The sequence below is a fragment of the Arachis ipaensis genome, chromosome B8, assembly GCF_059453495.1.
Source record: "Arachis ipaensis isolate K30076 ecotype BB chromosome B8, ASM5945349v1, whole genome shotgun sequence".
NCBI classification, from domain to species: Eukaryota; Viridiplantae; Streptophyta; class Magnoliopsida; order Fabales; family Fabaceae; genus Arachis; species Arachis ipaensis.
In genome coordinates this window covers 48,430,651-48,455,280 of record NC_142443.1, presented here as the reverse complement: position 1 = coordinate 48,455,280, position 24,630 = coordinate 48,430,651, and the positions used below count along the sequence as shown (strand labels likewise).

Here is a 24,630-nt window from a genome sequence, read left to right as displayed (position 1 = left end):
AGGGAGGTACGGTGCTTGGTCAAAAAGAAAATTCACAAGTCTTTGAAACTAACACATGGGAAAAGGAAGTTCTGCAAGAAAAGATAGCTACATGTACAACCTAATGCACCCAGAATACTTCCAAGAAAATGAAAAGCAATTCGTCCTTCTCCCTAATTCATATATTTACCATCAAGCCACCCTTCACAAATCACCCTAACCGTCCATTTTGCACTTACGGGCACTATAAAGAACCACTTGGGGAACAAGTTCAACACCACCAAATCTCCTTCATGCACATTTCCTTCATCATAGCATAAACTATCTCTTGCCGAAAACAACCTCCCCACACTTCCAACAACACTTCTTGCTTCACCTTGTCAACTTTAGCTTGTCACTTACCAAAACTAAGGAACCAATGGCAGCTTCATCTAGCCACAAAAGAAGAAAAGACAAGCAGCCAATGGAGGAAAACAGGGAATTCGATGCATGGAGATACAGATCAGTTTTCCATGAGATTCAAGCCGAATGGATGAGACCTAAAACGGTACTAGCTGAGGTTCCCTTTGACCTTGAAAAGGATGAGTTCCCAGGTGTTTGGGAAAAGATCAAAAAGAGGAAGTGGGAGCTCCTGACTAAGCCAATCACTAAAATCAACATCAACCTGGTGAAAGAGTTTTATGCAAATGCAGTAAGGGAGGATCCAACCAAGAAACCCACATACAAAAGCTATGTGAGAGGGGTGGAAGTTGACTTCAGTCCCAAAGCAATCATGAAAACTCTTGGCCTGAAAAACATACATTTCAGCCAAGCAAGTTATGAAGAAAGGATGATAGGAGAACCTGACTATGCAACTATTGCTGAAGACCTTTGTGCTATCAGAGCTGAATGGGTGAGAAAAACAAGAGGGGCTCTAAGAGTCTTGAGAAGGGGAGACCTAACACCTGAAGCTAAAGGGTGGTATGCAATAGTTAGGAGATCCATCCTACCCACTGCAAACTCTTCAGAAATAGTCCCTAAAAGAGCCATCTTGCTACATTGCATTATGGTGGGAGGGGAGATCAAAGTTCATAAACTCATTGCTGAACAGATACAAGAGTTTAGTGAGAAAAGTGACCCTGAATCCTGGCTCCACTTCCCCAGCACTATCATTAGACTATGCATCGATGCCCAAGTACCACTTGAGGAGAATGACTCTTGGCCCAACTCCTCCAAGACATACAAGAAGAAGAAATGAAGAAGGGCAACAAGTGGAAGCTGAGCAAGAAACAGAACAAGAAAGACAGGAAGGAGAAGACAGAGAAGAAGAGCAAGAAGAGCAAGCAATTCCAGAGAGAAGACAACGAATTCCCAGAGACCCCATGGATATGAGCAGAATGCAGGAAATCATGGAAGGAATTTCTCAACAATACATGAGGTCTCAGGAGAGACACGAGGACTTTCACCTAAAAATGATGGATATGCAAAGGAACTTTGAATCAAGATTCTTCGATCTGCAAAGGGAACAGAATTTACACTTACAGGAATCCTTCAGCCACATATGCCAACACCAAGATGCCAATGTCTTGGCAATCAAGGAAGCCACTACTTTACAGAATGCAAGATACTCAGTCCAAGCTGATTACAACATCAGTTCGCAAATCAAGCTTAACTACATAGGGGAACATCTACACAAGATGGACCCAGCATTCCCAGCTTTTGATGAGTATTTCAAAGGGAGGAAAGAAGGAGAAATAAACAAGGCAATGATCCTTGAAAAAGGAGTGGAAGAAACGATGAAAAAGGCTGGATTCTGGAAAAAGCTCATAAGAAAAGACAAAGGAAGCACAAGTGGTCAAAAAGAGGCAGGAAGCAAGAAGAAGCAGGATCCCAAGAATTAAGAAGAACCAAGCAATAAATAAGAGGTGGTCTCGTTCCTTAATAATCAAATGATCATTGGTGGATTGTCTTTATGAGCTTTCTTTCATCATAAGTCATTTAAGTGTTATGTGGAGTTTTTTTTTTTTTTTTTAGTATGAGTGTCTGTTTATTGCTTTGAATAAAGTGAATGCCTAGATGTTTGGATATAACTTCACCTTCTTAAACAAGTGCTTGCCATGCTTGTTCTGTTTCCAAAAATAAAAGAAAAGTTTGAACAAAAGTAACTTGGCTAAATTAGTGACAAATCAAGTAGAATTAAGTGGTGGTATGCATGCTTGATTGTTTAGTCAGATCACTGGAATTAGAGTGTAGAATTATCATTCTTTGTGTAGAAATTGAAAACTGTCTATGGATCTTGATGAATAAATGTCTTTGGCCATGAAAAAGAAAGAAAAAGAAGAAGAAAAAGCCACTGAAAAAGGGCAACCAAAAAGCAAGAAAATTGAGAAAATAAGCTAGGCACCAATGGTTTGAACTTCTGAGACAAATGCCTGTGGTGTTCATGTATTAAGGATATGCTTGGATGAATAGGTTCTGAGGAGTGTTTCAACACTTGGTAACTTGGGTTAACTAACCCGGGATTATCAACCAAAAGTCCATTATCAAGAGCAACCTAAATACAAAACATTTAGTCACACAAAGAGGTGCTGGGCACCAATGTCTCAAGAAGAAATGTGAACTAAAATGCCTAAAGTGGATATGTGTAGTGCACTGATAAGAAAAAGAAAATGCCAAAGGCTTGTGCAACACATGACACTAAGCAAACAAGGAGCAAAGGAGCTCTAAGAAAAAGAAAAGAAAAACAAAGAAGAGAAAAGTGCCAAAGACATAAGAATAACAAGAGGCCATAGCAGTGTTTGATGGATGCAATGAAAAAGTGATAATCTTACCTGATAAGTATGAAAAAGTGATGCTGCAACTTTCTGCATAAAACCCTTCTGATGAACTTCAAATGCTTGCTAATATAGCCAATGTAATTGCTTTCTGTTTCATACTTTCTTCTCAAATAACTCAGGACTTGCTTAGGGACAAGCAAGTATTAAGTTTGGTGTTGTGATGCCAAGGCATCGTAGGCTAGTTTCACTAGCATTTTTCTGTTAGTTTTAGTTGTTTTATGCATTTTCTTGAGCTTAAAGTAACCAAGAATGGTTAAAAGAATAACAAAGCAATGAACCATCCAAACAATATGATTTTGATGCAAATTCCATGAGTTTTAGTTATATTACTTGAATGCTATGAATGGAAGATTTCTCATGAAATTTTGCAAGACTTTGATGCATTTGTTTAGATGATTTCAGGGAAGAAGAGGCTAAGCAAGGAAGCAACAAAATCAATAAAGGAAGCTTGAATATCACATGTGGAGTTTAAGTTCCAGTTTAAGCCTAAACTGGAGCTTAAACGCCAGAATCATGAAGGCTAAGAAATGCTGGAATTGAAGTTTAACCTCCAGTTTAACCTCAAACTGGAGGTTAAACGCCAGAATGAAAAGCCTCACCAAAGAAGCATTCCACGTTTAACCTCCAGTTTGACCTCAAACTGGAGGTTAAACGCCAGAATGAGAATGCCACTCAGGAAGGAGTTCCACGTTTAACCTCCAGTTTAACCTTAAACTGGAGGTTAAACGCCAGAATGGGAAAAGCACCAGGGAGCCATTTCCACGTTTAAGCTCCAGTTTGACCTCAAACTGGAGCTTAAACGTGTTCAACCAAGAACTCTCCTCCAGGGTTGCTTTCTTCATTTCCACGTTTAAGCTCCAGTTTAACCTTAAACTGGAGCTTAAACGTGTTCGACACCTCCAGGGCTACCCTTCTAAGCTTCCACGTTTAACCTCCAGTTTAACCTTAAACTGGAGGTTAAACGTGTTCGACCTCCAAGATGCCTCCTTCCATTTCCACGTTTAACCTCCAGTTTAACCTTAAACTGGAGGTTAAACGTGTTCGACCTCCAGGGCTGCCCTTCCTATCTCCACGTTTAAGCTTCAGTTTAACCTTAAACTGAAGCTTAAACGTGTTCGACTACATGACTCTCCAGGGCTGCCTTCTTCCATTTCCACGTTTAAGCTTCAGTTTAACCTTAAACTGAAGCTTAAACGTGCTTCTACAAAAGGCCTCACTGGAAGTGTCTGGCGTTTAAGCTGCAGTTTAAGCTTAAACTGCAACTTAAACGCCACTCTTGGAAAAGGTTTCTGGGCCAAAAATATTGCGGTTTAAGTTAGTCTTTGAGCACAAACATTAACTTAAACTTACTCTGGTATGAAACCCAATTGAATATCATGGTTTATGGGATTGGGCCTGAAGGATTGATGAGTTTGAAATCTCAATTTATTGAGTCATGTGTCATTATTTGATTATCACTAAGTTGGCTCAATGAATGTTACAGAATTTGGATCAACAGCCTCAACAAGATTATGGATCATAAACCCAAGGCAAAAGGAAAGCATGGAGAGGCCTCAAAGCCCAAGAAACACAACAGAAGCTCAATATAGAAAGTGTATAAATAGGATAGAATTGAAGGGAGGAAGGACTTTGGACTCTCACTTTTAGCTAGTTTTCATATCTTTGTAATTGAATTCAGAGCTATGACTCACTAAACCCCCTTTCATTGGGTTAGGGAGCTCTATTGTAATTCAATGAATCAATAATAGTTTTTCTTCTTCTTCAATCTTTTCTCTTGAATTTTGTTAGAAAGCTTCTCGATCTAATTCCATTGGGTAGTTGTCTTGGGAAAGAAACTACCCATAATTGGAATCCTTCGGAACCTTGGGAAAGGAATGGAGGATTCATGCTAGAGAAGCTTTCTCACAGTGAATTGGATTGGGGTTTGGATGGATATTGTGACATGTAATCCTACCAAATTGTGGTTCATGAAACTGTGTGGTATAATCAGTGATCGAGCATCATCTCTTCTTATGAACATTTAAACCAAGGGATTGGGAATTTGTTCATTTTTAGAGAGAATTGGTGAGCCAAGGGATTGGGATCCAATCATATAAGATTGCCAAGCAAAATTCAATGAACGCATTGCTTGAGGAAGAGATAAACATGTTTTGATTCGGAGATCTCAATATCTCCTATAACCCAATGAATCCCCCAATTCTGATTTCCATCTTCTCTTTACATTCTGCAACTCAATTCATGCAACCACCCCATTCCCTTTTAATTTCAGCAATTTAGTTTCTGCTCTTTAATTCATGCAATTTAAGATTCCGCCATTTCAATTTCTTGTCATTTACTTTTCCCGCCAATTTTACATTCCGCAATTCTCACCTCAATCTTGATTCTGCTCAACTAGAACACACTTCTAATCCGAATTGCTCACTCAACCAATCCTTGTGGGATTCGACCTCACTCTATTGTGAGTTTTTACTTGACGATAACCGGTGCACTTGCCGGAAGGAATTTTGCCGATCGTGCAATTTCCTAAATCGTAGCATAACTAGTTTATGCGCATCATGTGCTTAAGAACCCTGGACACCTGTAAATTGGGGACTTTAGCAAAGCTGAGTCACAATCTGAAAAGGTTCACCCAATTATGTGTTTGTGGCATTTATGTATCAGGTGGTAATACTGGAAAACAAAGTGCTTAGGGCCACGGCCAAGACTCATAAAGTAGCTGTGTTCAAGAATCAACATACTGAACTAGGAGAATCAATAACACTATCTGAATTCTGAGTTCCCATAGATGCCAATCATTCTGAACTTCAAAGGATAAAGTGAGATGCCAAAACTATTCAGAGGCAAAAAGCTACTAGTTCCGCTCATCTAATTGGAGCTAAGTTTCATTGATATTTGGAATTTATAGTATATTCTCTTCTTTTTATCCTATTTGATTTTCAGTTGCTTGGGGACAAGCAACAATTTAAGTTTGGTGTTGTGATGAGCGGATAATTTATACGCTTTTTGGCATTGTTTTTACATAGTTTTTAGTATGATTTGATTAGTTTTTAGTATATTTTTATTAGTGTTTAATTAAAAATCACATTTCTGGACTTTACTAGAATTTTGTGTATTTTTCTATGATTTCAGATATTTTCTGACTGAAATTGAAGGACTTGAGCAAAAATCTGATTCAGAGGCTGAAGAAGGACTGCAGATGCTGTTGGATTCTGACCTCCCTGCATTCAAATTGGATTTTCTGGAGTTACAGAAACCCAAATGGTGCGCTCTCAATTGCGTTGGAAAGTATACATCCAGGGCTTTCTAGCAATATATAATAGTCCATACTTTGCCCAGGTTTAGACGACGCAAACTGGTGTTCAACGTCAGTTTTCTGCCCTATTCTTGCGTTAAAAGCCAAAAACAAGTTGCAAAGCAGAGTTAAATGCCAGAAACAAGTTACAAACTGGCGTTCAACTCCAAGGAAGACCTTTACACGTGATAACTTTAACGCTCAGCCCAAGCACATACCAAGTGGGCCCGGAAGTGGATTTCTGCATCATTTACTCATTTCTGTAAACCCTAGTAACTAGTTTAGTATAAATAGGACTTTTTACTATTGTATTTACATCTCTGGTTAGTCTTTGACTAATTTTATGTTCTAAGATCACGTTTAGGGGGCTGGCCATTCGGCCATGCCTGGACCTTGTTCTTATGTATTTTCAACGGTAGAGTTTCTACACACCATAGATTAAGGTGTGGAGCTCTGCTGTTCCTCATGAATTAATGCAAAGTACTATTGTTTTTCTATTCAACTCAAGCCTATTTCTTCTCTAAGATATTCATTCGCACATAAGAACATGATAAATGTGATGATTATGTGACGCTCATCACCATTCTCACTTATGAACGCGTGCCTGACAAACACTTCCGTTCTACATGAAAGCAAGCTTGAATGCATATCTCTTAGCCTTCTGATCTACGATCAGAGTCTTCGTGGTATAGGCTAGAATTATTGACAGCCATTCTTGAGATCTGGAAAGTCTAAACCTTATCTGTGGTATTCCGAGTAGGATCTGAGATGGGATGGCTGTGATGAGCTTCGAACTCGTGAGTGCTGGGCGTAGTGACAGACGCAAAAGGATTACTGAATCCTATTCTAGCATGATCGAGAACCGACAGATGATTAGTCGTGCGGTGATAGCGCATTTGGACCATTTTCACTGAGAGGACGGGATGTAGCCATTGACAACGGTGATTCCCAATATATAGCTTGCCATAGAAAGGAGTATGAATGATTTGGATGAAAGCAGTAGGAAAGCAGAGGTTCAGAAGGAATAAAAGCATCTCCATACGCTTATCTGAAATTCTCACCAATGAATTACATAAGTATGTCTATCCTATTTTATATTTTAATTATATTTTAATTATCAAATCTCCATAACTAATTGAATCCACCTGACTGAGATTTATAAGGTGACCATAGCTTCCTTCAAACCAACAATCTCCATGGGATCGACCCTTACTCACGTAAGGTTTATTACTTGGACGATCCAATGCACTTGCTGGTTAGTTGTGCGAAGTTGTGACAAAAAACTAAGATTATGAACGTGCGTATTAAGTTTTTGGCGCCGTTACTAAGGAATGAACGATCACGATTTCGTGCACCAATGTCCCAAGTTGAAAGACTCTGGAGAGTTGAGCAACCAGAATCTTTATTTATTTATTTATTTCAATCCTTTTATTTATACTTATTGTAATTTTTACTAGCAGAGTCAATGACATCATGTAGCATCTAGTTGTGGGGCCTTAGAATCAAATAGTTGTGGGGCCTTAGAATCAAATCCAACGCAAGTCGCATCCTTGTACAATCATTAACCTAAACGATATAAATATAAGTGTTTCAGCATTTCAAGTGTTTCAGCATATCAAAGCAATTAACATGAAATACCTTCTTTTTGGTCTTGGTTTCTTCATCCTCATCCTCATCTTCCTCATCATCATCATCCTCTTCATCATCCTCTTCAATGTCGTCTTCATCATCATCTTCCAGGTCTCCAAACTCCTCTCCCTGAATGGCCTCACCAGTAAACCATGACAAAGCATGAGGTATAATCTTATCCCTTATTGTTGACCTGAACAAGTGTGATATGAGAATTCATCAATCCTGGATTCAGAAAACAACATCGAAAAATAGCAGAAGGAATGGAGGGAAACAAGTAATCTTGCCCAATGTCATAGTCTTGAGTTATCAAACTCCTTTGTTGATTGATAATTGAAAGTTGCTAGTTGATTTGGATCCCTCTAAAGCTAGTCTTTCCTTAGAAGTTGACTAGGACTTGAGGAATCAATTATTTATCCACTTGACTTTCCTTCATAGTTAGAGGTTAACTAACTGGGAGCAATAGACAATTCTCATCACAATTGATAAGGATAATGAGGATAAGACTTCTAGTTCTCATACCTTGCCAAGAGCTTTATTAGCTATTAGTTTAATTCTTGCAATTTACTTTTCTTGTCCTTTATCCAAAACCCCAAAATACTTGTCCCATAATCAATAACAAGAACACTTTCCTGCAATTCCTTTAAGAGATGACCCGAGGTTTGAATACTTCGGTTATTATTTTTAGGGGTTTGTTACTTGTGACAACCAAAATTTTGTATGAAAGGATTTTTTGTTGGTTTAGAAACTATACTTGCAACGAGAATTTATTGTGAATTTCTTTACCGATGAAAATATGTTCATCAAAATGGCAAATAACGAAAATCCGCACGTCATTCTTGCTCCATCTGATTTTGAAGTTCCTCGGACTGTTAAAGAGAATATTAATTAGCTCTGGCAAATAATCTAGTCATATCTAACAGCTAAACAGCAGGTTTTCAAATTTACAAATTTTTTACTTCTGCTTGTGTTCCTCTTAAAGATTCAAACTAAAGACTTTCATAACAAATTAATGTAAAAAGTAAATAAAATGAAATAAAAAGATTTACCATATCTTCATCAATATCTTCATCATCTTCAGGAACTTGTGGTGGATTGAAAAAATTGAAGAAACTCTCAGTTTTCAGTCTTTGTAATAGGTTTTGCGTTCTTTGAACCCTTCTTGGACTTTTCTTAAGAATCTTCTGCATCAAGCATTTCCCTGGGTGCCATTGAATTTCAGTCCTACAGGAAAAAGTAACCACCAAATTTTATTTAAGAAAAAGCCAACCCATTGTGACACAATATAGAGTTGTGGATAGCAAACTGCACAATAAAGTAGAAAAGGGAAAAAAAAAGCTCACCCAATTGCTTTTTCCAATATTGGCTCATCCTCATCAATCATGTGATTTGTTTTTGTCAAAACAGTGTTTGTGAAATAAGGATTGGTATCGAAATAAAACTCAGGCTTGAATCCTTTTGGGTTGTCTATCCTGCTCCACTTGATATCTTTGAGAAACTTGAGAGCACCTTCATCACGCTCTGAAATCTATTTCACAAAGACTTAAAATTAGCTCAGTTGCAAGACATAAAATAAACATTTAAGAGAAAAAAGGAGTTACTATTGAATAGAACCAACTAACCTCTTAAGCTAACACTAAGACTTGGTTGCAAGACATAAAATAAACATTAAAAAAAAAGGAGTTACTATTGATAGAACCAACTAACCTCTTCAGCTAACACTTCATTGTTTTTCATTGCATTGAGCCAAAAAGTAGGTACTCCTTTTTCTAGAAAACCAAATCAAAATGTTATCAGTGAATGAATTGAAATGCTATTTAAAGAAAAGGTGTGATCTTGTAATTAGTACCTTTATTCTCTTCAACATCTGCGGTTTTCTCCTCCGCTATTCCTTCAACTTCAGTGACACCATTAACTATCTCAAAGCGCTACATCCATTAAGAAATGGTTGAGGGATACGGATTTTTTTCCTTTTTTTGGCAAAAGGATTACATAAAACGGCTCCGCAGATCACAATATATTAAGATCCGCAGGTTCTATCAAAATGTGAAACAAATGAACATTCTTGCTCTTGGTCCAATCATAGCACATTGGTCATAGCTTGAAGCTACCAGCAACGTGGCATTAGAGCCGGAGATAAGAAAATATACTGAACATCCATCATTGCAATAAAATTCAAAACCATGATGTTTGAATTCTAATATTGCAGATGGAAGAATTAAGCTTCACAAAGTATACAAAACAGACACAGTATGCAAAATCATATGCAACTTCACACTCTACAAGAACAGATTACTTAGGGTACCTTTGTATACAATGGCTGATACATTTTTTGGTACTTGGCCTCAAGAGCTGCTCTCTCCTCAAAAAATTTTACCTCTAGCTCATCATGTTGACCTTGCAAAAAGTCCAAGTAACACAAGTACTCAACAATACTAATAATAACACAATGAACACATATGAAGAATAATATACTCTTCTAAATTTAGCACCATAGCAGCCTTATGAAGTTGAATTAAGAAACTATTTAATTTTCAGGTGAATCTGATGTCCTTGCCAAACAACATTCCCAAGTGCTCCATATTGAAAAACTCATTGAAGAATGATCACCCACTGTTCATTGACATGATCAATCCAAGAACAGCCACAACATACTATTAAAAAAAGGGACCGACTAGGTAGTAAAATGAAGACATAAATACATTAACAAAACAAGATTTTATTCAAAATCAGCGTCAATAGCACAATAAAAACAACGTCAACAACATTTGTAATGATACAGCCTTATGAACCACCCCTAATTTTTTATAAGGTGATAGCACAAGCACTTGAAAGGGAGATATAATCAGCAATTTTAACATGCATAAATTAAAAATCGCACGGTAATCTTTCACTTAATTTTTACCCCAGAATATTATCATGGTAATAAATTTGAAGAAACCTAAGGTAAACTAATGGATCTTGTTGCTTAATTAGGCCATTATTTTATTACGATTCATGCATTACATACTTTCTTCTTCTATTGTTACTTAACCGAGTCAACCAAGTGCAAAACTATTTTTGTGAAATAAGAAAATTTGTACATATTATAATACAACCTCCTAAGTGCACTGATATCACCAACTACCTTAGTGGAAATAAGCTATCAGTTGAAGTATATCATGCAAAACAAACTGAAATCATGAAGCAATGTACAATATGAAAACTGTAGAGATAAATATAATAGGGGGTGTTTGAGCAAGACAGCAACAAATTGTAAGCCCGATCATATGAAAACTGTAACATACACAAGTAGTGCATAGAAAACATAATAGGGGGTGTTTGAGCAAGCCAGCAACAAATTCAAGGTTTAATGATAATCAGTAACAAATTCAACTCTGATGATTTTTAGCAAAGAAAAAAAATTTTAAACTCTGTGATTATTCAGTAAGATAGCAACAAATTCAAGATTCAATCACTAACAAATTAATTGATTACCAATTCAACATCATCTCAAAATACAGGGAGAAGGGAATCTGAGAAAGGGAGAACAGGGGAAGTAATGATGCATGGACTTACCAACGGCGACTGGGTGACGAAGAGGACCCAACCCCAGAAGAGGACGAGCGACGAAGCAAGTGACGACCCTACGACGGTCGACGATCCACGGCGACTCACAACGGCGAGTACTTGAAACCAGAAGACCACGAGCGACAACGATCCGACGAGTTGCTTCTGTCGCCGGCGAGGAGGAGCCCAGGGAAGGCCGCGAGACGTTAAAACGCCGGCGACGAGACGAGAAGAGCAACGAGACGCCGGTGAGTGTGAACGAGTAGAGACTCTAGTGAGACCGAGAGAGACTCACTACAAGAAAAAAGGCTTATGGCCACGCTTTTTTTGTCACGCTTTAAAAGCGTGGCCAAAAGTGGTCAATGGCCACGCTTTTGTGAGGGTGGCGATTGAATAGAGATTCATCCACGTTTTTTCGCCACGCTTCAAAAGCGTGGCCATATCTCCCACATACGGCCACGCTTTAACGGGTTGCCATTTGTAAAAAGCGTGGCAAAAGAAAAAGCGTGGCGATAGGTTACCAAAAGCGTGGCGATAGAGCAACTGCCACGCTTGTAGAGGCCACCCTTTCAAAAGCGTGGCGGTAGCTCAAAAAGCGTGGCGAAAAGCTATCGCCACGCTTTTTTCAGCTTTTCGCCACGCTTTAAAAGCGTGGCAATAGAGCTGTTTTCTTGTACTGACTCTAGTGGCAGTGAGAGAGAAGAGAGAGTTTGAGTCTCAGAATTGGGAATGAGAGATGTTCGTTGAGAGTGTGCTGGTGAGAAACCCAAGAAGATGAAGACATGAAGCTCTGTTCTTTTATCTTTTTCTCAGTTTTTCAGATGACATTTTTTTTGTATGAACAATGAGAGATGAAGGTTGGGTGAGAACCCAACAAACAAAGAACAAAGTAATTTTGTTTAGTATTTTTTAAATTTAATTAATTTTTTTGGTATGAATGATTGATTAGGATTTATGAAGAGACAAATGATTTTGTTAAATGTATTTTTGTTTTTATTTTTTAGATTATTTAAATTTTAAAATTATAAAATTAAACAATTTAATTAATCTAAAAGAGTAATTTTTGTCTAATATATAAAAAAAGGATATTTAAGTATTTTTATAAAATTAAAAAAATAAATATTTTTTATTTTTATTTAATTAAAAGGATGTTTTAGTAAAAGTGGTGATATAATATATATTTAAAAAAGAAAAAATTAAATACTGATGTAAAAAATAAATTCCACGTAATTTATTACTACTTGTCTATATTTTAAATGTATCGGTACGTATGAATTTATTATCGTACCATAGCAAACACTTTAATATTATATTTATATTCGGCATGTTAAAATAAAAATTTACTAGTTGAACTATTGATTCAGGAACCCAAATAACTAATCCGAGTTTAATAACTATAGATATTAAAGTAATTAAGAACAAAGAAAGTCGCCAGTTGGTCCAATTAAGGTATAATTAATAATGTGGTCCAAAAGGGAGTAACAAAAATATTAATATTAATTCATTTCTATGTTCTGGTCTCGTGGTTTAAGAAGCTAATATCTATTTTGGGTATAGGCACGTCTGCACGTATAATGCAATAAGACATGAAACTATACGCCAAAATACCCAACATTAATTCCTAACCGATTAGGTTCAAAACAAAGTTGTATGTTATTGGTGGCTAAGTTCGAACAACATTATACAAGTTTACGTGAGTTGTAATAATAAGTTGTAACTAACGAAGCTTTATTTCATATGTAAATGTCTTGACAAGCAATAATTATATAAGAACTTCAGTTCTTCCAAAGTTGCCGCTTTGCCAAAAAAACTTCATTTAAGAAATCATCTATCTAAGTCATAATGCTGGTTGCATTATAATTAATTAGTTGACCAATACAATTATACATGTTGACAATGGCTAGCCATGTCGTATTTGTGGAGACATGAAGAGAAACTTTTTTCTTTTTTGAGTGTAAAAGAACTAGAGCCAATGGCCAATGGTGAAGTGTCTCGATGAGAGCAGGAAAAAAAGTTATTTTATTACAATTTGAGAGAGAGAGAGAGAGAGAGAGAGAGAGAGAGAGAGAGAGAGAGAGAGAGAGAGAGAGAGAGAGAGAGAGAGAGAGAGAGAGAGAGAGAGAGAGAGAGAGAGAGAGAGAGAGAGAGTATCATTATTTTTCAATTTATTTAAAATTTATGCAAATTACAAATCTAGGCAATATATATTAGTAAGTTTTGCAGCCACTATCTGTGAACAGAGGCAGATATATACAATGGGGGCCAGTAATAACTTTGGCCTTCCAAAATTTTAAACAATTAAATCTTTATATAAGATATGTGATTTAATAATTTTATATGCGATTATTTTTTATTATACGATGAGTTTTAGTTTCAATTTTTTATTTCAGTAATAATTTTACTTAATTAATTTTATATTATATATTTAAGTTTTTGTAAGTTTTTTAAATTAGTTTTTATATATTCATCTTTACATTTATTTTTTAAAATTTTATTTGATTTTTTAATAATAAATATTAACATATTTAATCTTTATATTATTATATGAAAAATCAATAATAACTTACATTTTTATATGTCACTAATCACATTGTTCATTTTAGACGTTCTTTTTTTGACAAAAATGTTAATTTTTCTTTTTTAAACATATATTATTAAAAGAAAAACTTTTACCTTATCTTTTTTTATCATAATTTATTTTGTCTATTATTTTATTTGAGATCTGCATCTTGTATTCTATACAGATACTAACATCTTTGAGATAATTAATAGTTTATAATTTATTTTTAAGATTTTAAAATTTTTAAAGAACCTATCTTAATTAATAAGATATATAATAATTTTTTTTAACTAAAAACACTATAAAAGTATAATATTTTGTAATTTTATATAGTAGTTGTGTCTTTTTATCATTTTATGTAACTAACTATTGAAAAAAATTTCGAAGATTTTTTTATATGTTGATAAATATTTTTAAAAAAAATCCAATAAATACGTGTATCATGCATAATTTATTTTTATATAGTGAAAGAATATAACACACAAAAAAAGAATTAAAAAGTTTGTGTAAAGTTCAATTTTTTCATATTAAAATTTTTAGATCCTCCCCATATCTACGAAAATGGGTGAGAATATATTGTTTCGCATTTTCACTACCAGTGACATACATACAATAAAATTGGTAAAACTTTGTTCCTATTTTTTTGCCAAAGGAAACAAAATTGACTAAAATCGATCGTTTCTTTATTTTCACTGTCAGAGCCAATGAAATTGGCTAATAATTGTTTCTCATTTTCGCATACACTGATAAAGAAAATGAAAAAGAATAGAAGTGTCCCATTATTTTAGCATGCATCGAAAGCAAAAATAAGAAAGAAAATAAGTTTTCAAGATTTTGCAAGCAGTAGCTGCGAAATTGGCAAAGATAATGCTAAATTGAATAGCTTACAATTGAATTTTTTGTTCTATTATTTTTTCCATCTTAAACTCAAATTTTGAACCAAATGACTATTGAATCTTTAATCGTTGTTATTTATCCGAACGCAACTATAGGATGTAACGATGATGGTGCAAATTTTAAATGCAAAATTTTCATAAATATTTACCAGTTTCAATATTTGGTTGAGGTTAAAAATTATATTTTGATGATTATGGGGATAGTTAAACTTAACCATATTAAAAAAATTAGGGTATGAGATTCTTTTTTTAGTAATTGAAGTGTGCGATATAAAGTGGTTTGGCTAAAAGATGATGAGTATGTACCAACTGTTATATGTTCGATTGTCATGTGACAATTGAGTTAGTGAATATTAGTGATAGTTCTTCATCTTCGTATTCAGGTCCACAGAGACAGAGTTCTGGAACGGACCAAGTCGCAGGTAAAAAACAAAATTGGTGGCCTAAGAATTGCATCTTTAGAACTACGTGGTGTTAGATTTCTTGAAGATTCAAAGTCAGACAAGGAGTGGGTCTAAAGTAGTTCTGATAATAGTAGTGATGAAGAGACAGAGTTCGTCTCAAAAGTTCAACTTTCTAGAATTCTACAAGCACAATTTATCTTACTAACACCATATTTCCTTCTTAGTCATTTGCAAGAATATTTTAGTTAATATTTTTCATTGGACCTTGATGTTATGCATGTGGACCCAACGCTTTTTGGTTCCAGTGACCCTAACGACTACAAATACAAATAAGTGTAGAGTTTCGAGTTGGACATAAATTCTATATCAGAGTCTATATATGCATGTAATCTTGCATCAAGACCTACAGTATTTAGAGAAGTGTTAAGTATCAGATACTCAAGTGATTAGACGAAGTACTATTGTTTAAATCGTCATAATATGATGATAATCAGTGGCTAAGAGAATGGGAGATTGAATCTTGACCTCTTTTAACTAGACTTGTAACTTTGCTTTCTTTTGAGAGAATGCAGGAGATACATAAATTTTGTCTCCTGATGCGGTAGGAGCCAAAACAGAGTTGCTTAAAAGAATAGTAATAGTGAAGCGTTGCAAAGTAGAGAAATTAGGAGACACTTTATTTTTGTCTCCTTTGTAGCAGAACCAGTAACAGAAAATAGAGTAGAGAGTGACACACAGATGTATCTTGGTTTGGCTACCCAATGCAATGTAGCCTACATTCAATCTCTATCACAATAATGAAGAAATTTCACTATCTTTTCATCAGATTACAATTACCAATTCTCCCTAGGATATACCCCAATCCTATCTGAGACACGTCCAAATTCTAACCCAACCTGAATTTGACTAGGACTCACCCTAACTTTCAACTGCAAAGTGGTAACCCAACTTGCAAGGAAATCTCCACAGGATCATGACACAAAACAGAAATACTTACAAAGGATTTTTGAAATAAATTAGGCTTTTTCTCAAAGTCTAGATCTTTGCTTTTTTCTTCTCATTGGCTTTTTTTACAAACCTCACCATGTTTTCCTTTTTTCAATGAAATTCAGACATACTAAACTGAGAAAAAGAACTATAAAATGAAAACCATGAAGGAGAAGAACAAGAACAGCTCAAGGGGAGCTGTAATCGAAACCAGTGCTCTTTCTCTCTTTTTTCAATCCTTGGCCGTTCACCGCTATTATAGAGGAGTAAAGCTTCCAGGGCTTGAACCATCTTCAACACTTGGTTTGTCTTCTTCTCCAACAATCAGAATCCACAGCGGTGTGATCAAAGGAGAGAGAGAGAGAGAGGACCAAGGCATTGACATGAAACCAACAATTCACTTTCATCCTTTTTCTTCAAGCTTCTTGAATCTGGACCATGCTTTCTATCTTTGGTCCCAAGTTTGCTTCTTGGCCGTTGATGAACCACTGAGCACCTTTGACTTCACTATCTTCATAGTTTCTTGAATGTTGGTTGAGACACAGAGGATTTCTTCACGGTTTCTTGGTGAAGCACAAATGAAAAAATTACCTTTTTTGTGATTCTCTGTTGTATTGAGATCTTCCTCCGTTTGTAGCCATTTCACTTTCTCTTCTTGCTTGAAAATGGAAGTTAGCTTATCATTCTTCTTTTTGCCCTAGCTCCAAATCTTTCTTCTTTCTTTCTTCTCGTTTCAGAGATTGATGTGATAGAAAAGAAAAGGAAGAGAGAGAAGAGAAAGATTGCTGGTTCGGAAGATGTGAAAATGAATTCAAATGAATTTCAATTTGTTTACTCGGTTAATTAGTGACTTGGTTGAAGTGATATGAATTTGGATGTGACCACCGAATTAGATTTGGATCTTTATTTGGGCCAGATTTGATTTTTTTTTTTTATTTGACTAGAGGCTTGATTTGTTTCTGATAGAAAGAATTGTAATGATAGCAGAATTAATTTCTTGGACCATTGTGTGTATATTAGGGCTTCGGTAATAGTTTCTTGGGCCAGCATCGGTTAAATTAAATTTTCTGTACACTAAACCAAATATATCATACAAACAATTTAACATTAATCCAATAATATTTAATCATCATTTTAATCGTAGTTTAATTTACTAAACTCAACAATCTTTTTTTTATGACAAATCTATTTTATTATATAAAAATCGAATTTCTGCACTTAATGATGGAACTAACGTGGCATGCTCTGGAGAGTGTTTTCCGATTTAATTATTTTAACTCATTCAATTTAATTTATTACAATGACTTAATTATATCAATTAATTGATTTGATTAGATATTTAAATATTGATATAATTTATTATAATTTATATTACTTAATTAATTATACTACCTTAATTGTAATTTGTTATATTAGTGAATAGGTTTTTTTATTTATGAGGTCTAAAATAAAATAAATAATTTATTGTTTATTCTAATTAAATTTATTAAATTTAATTATATATTATATATGAATTAATGTTAATTTATAAATTATTTTACATTATAATATTCAATCAAATAAATTATAAATTACTTTAAATTATATACGTACGGAAAAATGGATTTAAATGTGGTTTATATAGTATAGATAGTATTAAATTAAGAATGGTGCATTTTTAAGTATTTTGATATGATTTAATTATATCAGCTAATTGATTTGATTATATATTTAAATATTAATGTAATTTATTATAGTATATAATACTTGATTAATTTTACTACATTAATTGTAATTCCTTATATTAGTTAATTGGTTTATTCATTTATAAAGTCTGAAATAAATAAATAATTTATTGTTTATTCTAATTGAGTTTATTAAATTTAATTATATTATATAAATTAAAAATAATTTATAAATCACCTTATTTTCTTAGTCTTTTATATTCCATGAATTGTTAAGTTTTAAGTTTTATATTTTCGTAAGCAAAAGTAATATAAGACAAAATTTCTTCATTCTAAACGGAATTATTCTATGTATTATTAACTAATATCATCAGTGACGGACCCAGAAAAATTTAGTAGTGGGGACAAAAATATAATAAAATTTAGATATAGATTTTTTTTTTGCTTTCCACGATGGGAGCCACTCCGATAAAGACGTCTAAAATATCTTTTTTTCTAATTTTTTAATAATTAAAATTTAACACATATAATAGATTAAATCGTGTTATTTTTGTTAAAATTAGGCTAAATAAATTAATATTATTTTTTATAAGAAATGACTATAATACCCTTATTATAGAAAATGGCTAAAATACTCATATTATATATATTAATTTTGAGAATCCTAAATTCTAGCCCTTTTTCTTCTCTGTCGTGATATAGTTAGGATTTAGAATTTTTAAAATTAATATGGGTATTTTAGTTTTTTTATAATAGAGACATTGTAGTCATTTTTAATAAAAAATATTAATTTATACCGGCTCAAAATTTAATTTATTAATTTATTGGATAAACTGATTTGTTCGGTCTAATTTCAATAAAAATAACACTGTTTAATTGATTATATGTGTTAAATTTTAATTTTTAAAAAATATCTTTAAAAAAAGACGTTTTTGACATCTTTATCTAAGCGCCCCCTTCCACGATACCCAACAAGTTAAGAACTAATTCATCGTGAATTTGGGTTCCATTTAACAGTCTGCAATTGACCGACAATGAGTTGCATGCGACACATACAAGATGGAATTCAAACTCCCAATACTTACTTAAGCGGACGACTAAGCTATCACTTGACTAATCTAATTTGGTTTAGATATATTTAAAATTTTAAATAAGATACATATTGATAAGAACTAAATATATATATATATATATATATATATATATATAATCACTTATTATAATATTTAAAATAATAAAAATATAATTTCATACGTACAATATAATATTCAAAATAACGAAAAAGATAATTTATAACGACTTTTTTTTTATTTTTAACATGACTAAATATTATATTTTTATATATTTATTTAAACAATTATTTTACTTTTTATTATCTCATATTTAATTGTCAAATCTACTTATTATAATCTTTATGATATAAATAAATTTTTTAACTAAAATAATTACAGTATATTAACATATAAATAATGTATTTTTTTATCTTAAATAATTTTAAAAAAAATCACTAATAATTTAAGTTGTATTTAATTAAAAAACTAAATTTTAATTTAATTATCAATTGTTTAACTAATAATTTGAGTTTATTTATTTATTTTGTATGCTAAATCAAATTTAATAAAATATTTTTTAATATAAAATACAAAAAAATTATTTATATTTTATTTTAAAATAAACATAATATATATATATAAGTGTAAGTATTAGTTTTTTGAAAAACCTTTGTAGAGCAAATGCCTCCTCTTCCTTATGCGTGGGTCCGTCCCTAAATATCATCATTAGATTTGATTTATTAAAAATATAAAATAATTTTATATAACAAATTTTTAATTAAACTCATTCTAAAACGTAAGCAAAATAAATTAATTTTCTAGGCGACTCAGTGTAAATCCATAATTTATACAACAATCAAACAAAGTATAGAATTTGTGAAATGGTGATAAAAGGAAATAAAAAAGTAGGGCACACACCATGTCGGCTTGCTTGCCTCCATTGTATCTTAATAAAATATGAACCTACGGAGACTAATCCCGATTCCAAGCTGGGCAGATAGAAAACCTATTTGGATCTCATACAATTAATTTCAACTTGCACCCAAAGTTCTCTTTTAGTCTTTTTGGTTCTTCTCTCTCCCAGTAAGCAAGCATATACGCCAGCAATAGAGAACGGCGGCTTGGCACTAGCAACTTCAGAACAGCAAAGACGAGAAGACTGGTTGCTCATACAGCGTCGGGATGATGACGGGGTTGTGCCGGCGAGGAGGTCGACGATGATCAGAGATGCTAATGTGACCAGAGAGGTTAGATAGCGGACCGGCAAGAGGAGACTTTCACTGATGTTGTTGTCGTTCAGATCGCCGTCGCACTAGAATGCTCTCTATCTGTAACTGATGGAGGTGAGCTGCTGCAAGAAAGGCAAGGATTCAGATCTTATTTTCATACCAGTTTTTACTCGGTACATTTTGATTTGTCAGTATTTATGATGTAGAATAAGTGTTTTATTTTCAACTCAAATTTTTTTTCGTTTTTTAAATCATCAAAACAGATTTTTTCTTCTTTTGGATTATGGAGGATATGTGATTTTTGATGTACTCCAATTTTAAAATGATTTACCCAAAAATATACCTCTTCTTAATTGCTATAAAATTCTAAAAGGTGTGGTCCTACAATCTTACCATACGTACTTACTAGAATTTATGTTTGCTTTTATTTTTTCACTAGAGAAAAAATGGTTAGGCGATGATTTGTTGGAGATGATTATACTGCCAAAAGAATGTTGAAAGATTCATGTCAAAGTAATCAGACTTTGATCTTTACCGAGATTCAAAGACCCCAAATCCATTAGCTCCATTGAAATGGTGTTGATGAATGAGTATGTACTTCTAATTTTATTCATACACACAATTATTTCTCTGTTTTCATACACTTAGTCCCACGTTTGTATGATCGTCATCCTCATAATTGTCATAATTTCAACCTTAACAATTTCTACTTTTTCATTTAAAAATAGAACAAAAACAAAATCCAATAAATATAATCTTTTCATCATAAAAAAAATTTCTGCAGTCAAAAACAGATTTAATGTATAGCTCATGTTGTATTCGGCTAATAAAGAGAGTGGTTGGGGCATTTTTAGCAAAATTTTCATAGGCAGTTATATAAAATTATAAATTTTAGCTTGTAAAGACATGCACTAATGCCAAGATACATAATCACTAAATAATGCAGATTGGATATAAAAGTTTATGCCGATCGAAAACAACAAAGTTTGAGTCACTCTTTCTTTCAACCATATGTGGCACTTTCAATAGTTAAGAGTAAGAGAGATTTAAAAGTTTTACTTATGAATCACGTAGGAATGTCTGCAAATTCAACCATTAATATTGTTTATAGAGAAGTCTTTGAAAAAATAGAATTCTAATGTAAATATTTTAATTTTATTTTAAATTCTATATCAATATATAATTATTTTACTTTAAAAAAAGTGTAAAATAATTATTACTCACTATTTTTAAGTTAAATTTTGATTTTGATCATAATTTTATAAATTTTTTAAAATAATAATTATTATATTTTTTTTTAAATATCTAATCATATAATTTTTTTTATTTTTATAAATTTTTTCGTGGAGTTCATACATTAATATTATTAAAATTGAACTGAAAGAAAGAAAAAGGATTTTAGAAACTTTCTTTTAATGTTTTTCTTGTCACGAGTCTTCTCTCCGTGAATGTTTATAATTTATGACCTGATAGCACCAATCTTTTCGTAGAATATTAATAAATATTTGACTATTAGAATAGTGTGATGATCCATCATGATATGCCTAACTTTGGGATATATCTAAGTTTTCCCACTTATAATAATACAATATCAATAAAAATCCATCATAACTTTTATTCAAATCCATGGAAGTGTTTTTCTTTTTATGTAATAGGTTATATAACATTAATCTTATTACTTAATTTTCCAAATGTTTAGATGATAGAATTATTTTAAAATACTTTGACCACCCAGCGATGAACTTGTTAAAGGAAAGAAGTATATTCGAACAAACCAAATAATATTACTTTAACGACGGTCCTTTTGGGTACTTATTCTATTCTCTTTGAGAAGCTACGAATATTATCTTTGGGTTTCTTAAGAGTATTGACATCCTTTTATTAGAATGTGAACGTATTCTGTTCAGACACTCAAACACACAACATTATTATTATTATTATTATTATTATTATTATTATTATTATTATTATTATTATTATTATTATTATTATTATTATACACTTCATAGCTATATATTTACTTTACTACTATTTTAGTAAGTTGAAATCGTTTTCATGTTGAAAAAGGTTGCAAAAGAATCTCCTAAATACTCTCCTTAGTCTTCCACAAATTTATTCAACGTGTGGTTTCCATCCCCATTTTTAATGTACTAGGATGAACACACGAGTAATGCAAACAAAAAAAAAAGAAAAAAGAAAAAATAAGCAAATAATTAAATAAAAGAAAGGGTCACCGCCGTCAAACCAGGCCACAATAAGTGAGTGCAATTTTGTTTTCATTGGGATATCATATATTATAACAAAATTAGCCGTCGACATAAGAACTAGCGGTCTAGGTCAAACGGGTGTTAAACAATCCAAAACATTATTCAAACTTTATATATTTCTTTCAGAGGATAGGGTCCTCCCAAATCACTAGATAAAAAATGTGGTTTATTTTGACATATTATTTTAGAAAAATTTAGGTGACGAATATTTTTTTTACATTTATCTTATATTTAAATTAGTATTAACTATTTTTTTAATTAAAAGTATTGATCCTCTGGTACTTTTATTTTTAATTATATCTACGAAAAACTAATTATTAAATCAATTATTCATATAAAATATATATCAAAATATAAAATAATATATATAATAATTAATTTGATAATTAATTTTTGATATACATATATTATTTTTAAATATTTTTAGCAAAAGCTTGATATATATCAGTAGTATGTACATGTTAGGAAATTAATTTGGGTTGCTCAATTGATTACTCACTTATTTATTTAAATAAATGTTCAAATTATAACTTTTATTTTATCTATGTAGTAATTTATTGATTAACGATAAATTTTTTGATTGAATTCAAATATACAATAAATTAGTCTTTAACTTATCAAACTGAAAATACAATAAAAAAGATAATTTTCTGCATATTAGGGAGGACAATGTAAAACCAAACATATTTAATCCAATAGACAGATCAATAGATTTAGGGTGCTGAATCTAGTTTAAAAATTTTAAGGCGACGAACCTACGTACATGAGTTGTTTTATTTATTTTTTTATTTAATTTATTCCTAATGAATGTAAGGCTTTATTGTGTGTGATAGGAATAAAAATACACAATTTTCTATTTGTAAGAATTAGATGAGCAACAATATCCACTTACAACAAGTATTAATATCAGCACAATAATATCAAATAACAGCGAAAAAATAACATAAATTAGAAATTAAAGACAAGCTAACACACTAAGATTTTTAACGTGAAAAACCTCTTCAATGTGAGAAGTAAAAATCACAAGTCACCAAAACTAAGAAATAGCTTCAGTATAATGAAAAATAGGATACAAGAGATTCGTAAATTACTGCACAAAACGTGCATACAACAAGCCAAACAACCCAAGCTTCAAAGCTTACAAAACAAGAACAAGAAGATGAAAATACCACAAAAACAGAGTTGCTGTGCGTGGCCAATATCTCTAGCTACAGACATTGAATCAAAGATCCGAACGCTGAAAACAAAGAACCTAATGTTTGAAACACACTGTCCAAATTTGAACTCGATCCAACGGTTAATGAATCTGTAGCGACCAGTTTACAAAGACACCCTTGTATTTGTGCGAAAATGACTTTCTCTCTTCTCTTCTCTATCTCTAGTGTTTGGTGTTCTTCTTGCAAATGAGACCTCTCTTACTCAACGCTAACTCACCTCAACCACTTCAACTATTCATGGGTTTGAATACTAACATTTTGGATTTTTCTCCGCATAGGAAGGGAATCCAAAAACCCAACAAATCTCTCCCTCACGACTATGTGGAGGTAACCGCCAATCCGGTGATTAAACAACAAACTTCAAACTTCCATCTTTGTAATGCCTTGGTCATCATATCAGAACGATTCTCATCAGTATGAACCTTTTCAAGTTCCAATAACTCAACATCCAAAATATCACGTATCCAATGATACTTCACATCAATATGTTTGGATCGAGAATGAAAAGTAGAGTTTTTACCAAAATGTATAGCACTTTGACTATCATAAAACAACACATACCTCTCTTGAGTAAACCCAAGTTCCTTCAAGAATTTCTTCATCCAAAGCATCTCCTTGCACGCTTCGGTAATGGCAATAAACTCGGTCTCGGTAGTAGACAAAACAACACATTTTTACAATTTAGATTGCCAAGACACAGCTCCCCCCGCAAAGTTGATCAAGAAGCCTGAAATGGACCTTCTAGATCAATATCTCCTGCCATGTCTGAGTCAATGTAACCAACTAGAATAAGCTTATCACTTCCATAACACAACTACATGTTAGAAGTACCACAAAGATATCTCATTATTATTTTACAATATTCCAATGCTCTCTTCCTAGGTTTGAAAAAAAAAAACGGCTAACACAACCAACAACATGAGAATATGGAACTTGTGCACACCATAACATACATTAAACTACCCACGGCTGACGCATATGAAACTTTTTCCATGTATTTCTTCTCTTCATCACTTGATGGGCTTTACTTGCAACTCAATTTGAAGTGTGTAGTAAGAGGAGTACTAACGGCCTTTGCTTTCTCCATTC

General features: G+C 32.8%; 1 non-coding gene and 1 pseudogene across 1 annotated transcript; both read right to left on the bottom strand.

The window, feature by feature from the left end:
• Positions 1–7,558: 7,558 nt before the first annotated feature.
• Positions 7,559–24,213, bottom strand: LOC107611867 (nucleosome assembly protein 1;3-like; annotated as a pseudogene).
• Positions 9,698–9,847, bottom strand: LOC148547989 (small nucleolar RNA snoR2/U65). Its single transcript, XR_015898609.1, has one exon. It is a non-coding gene; the product is annotated as a small nucleolar RNA snoR2/U65 (small nucleolar RNA).
• Positions 24,214–24,630: the final 417 nt, after the last annotated feature.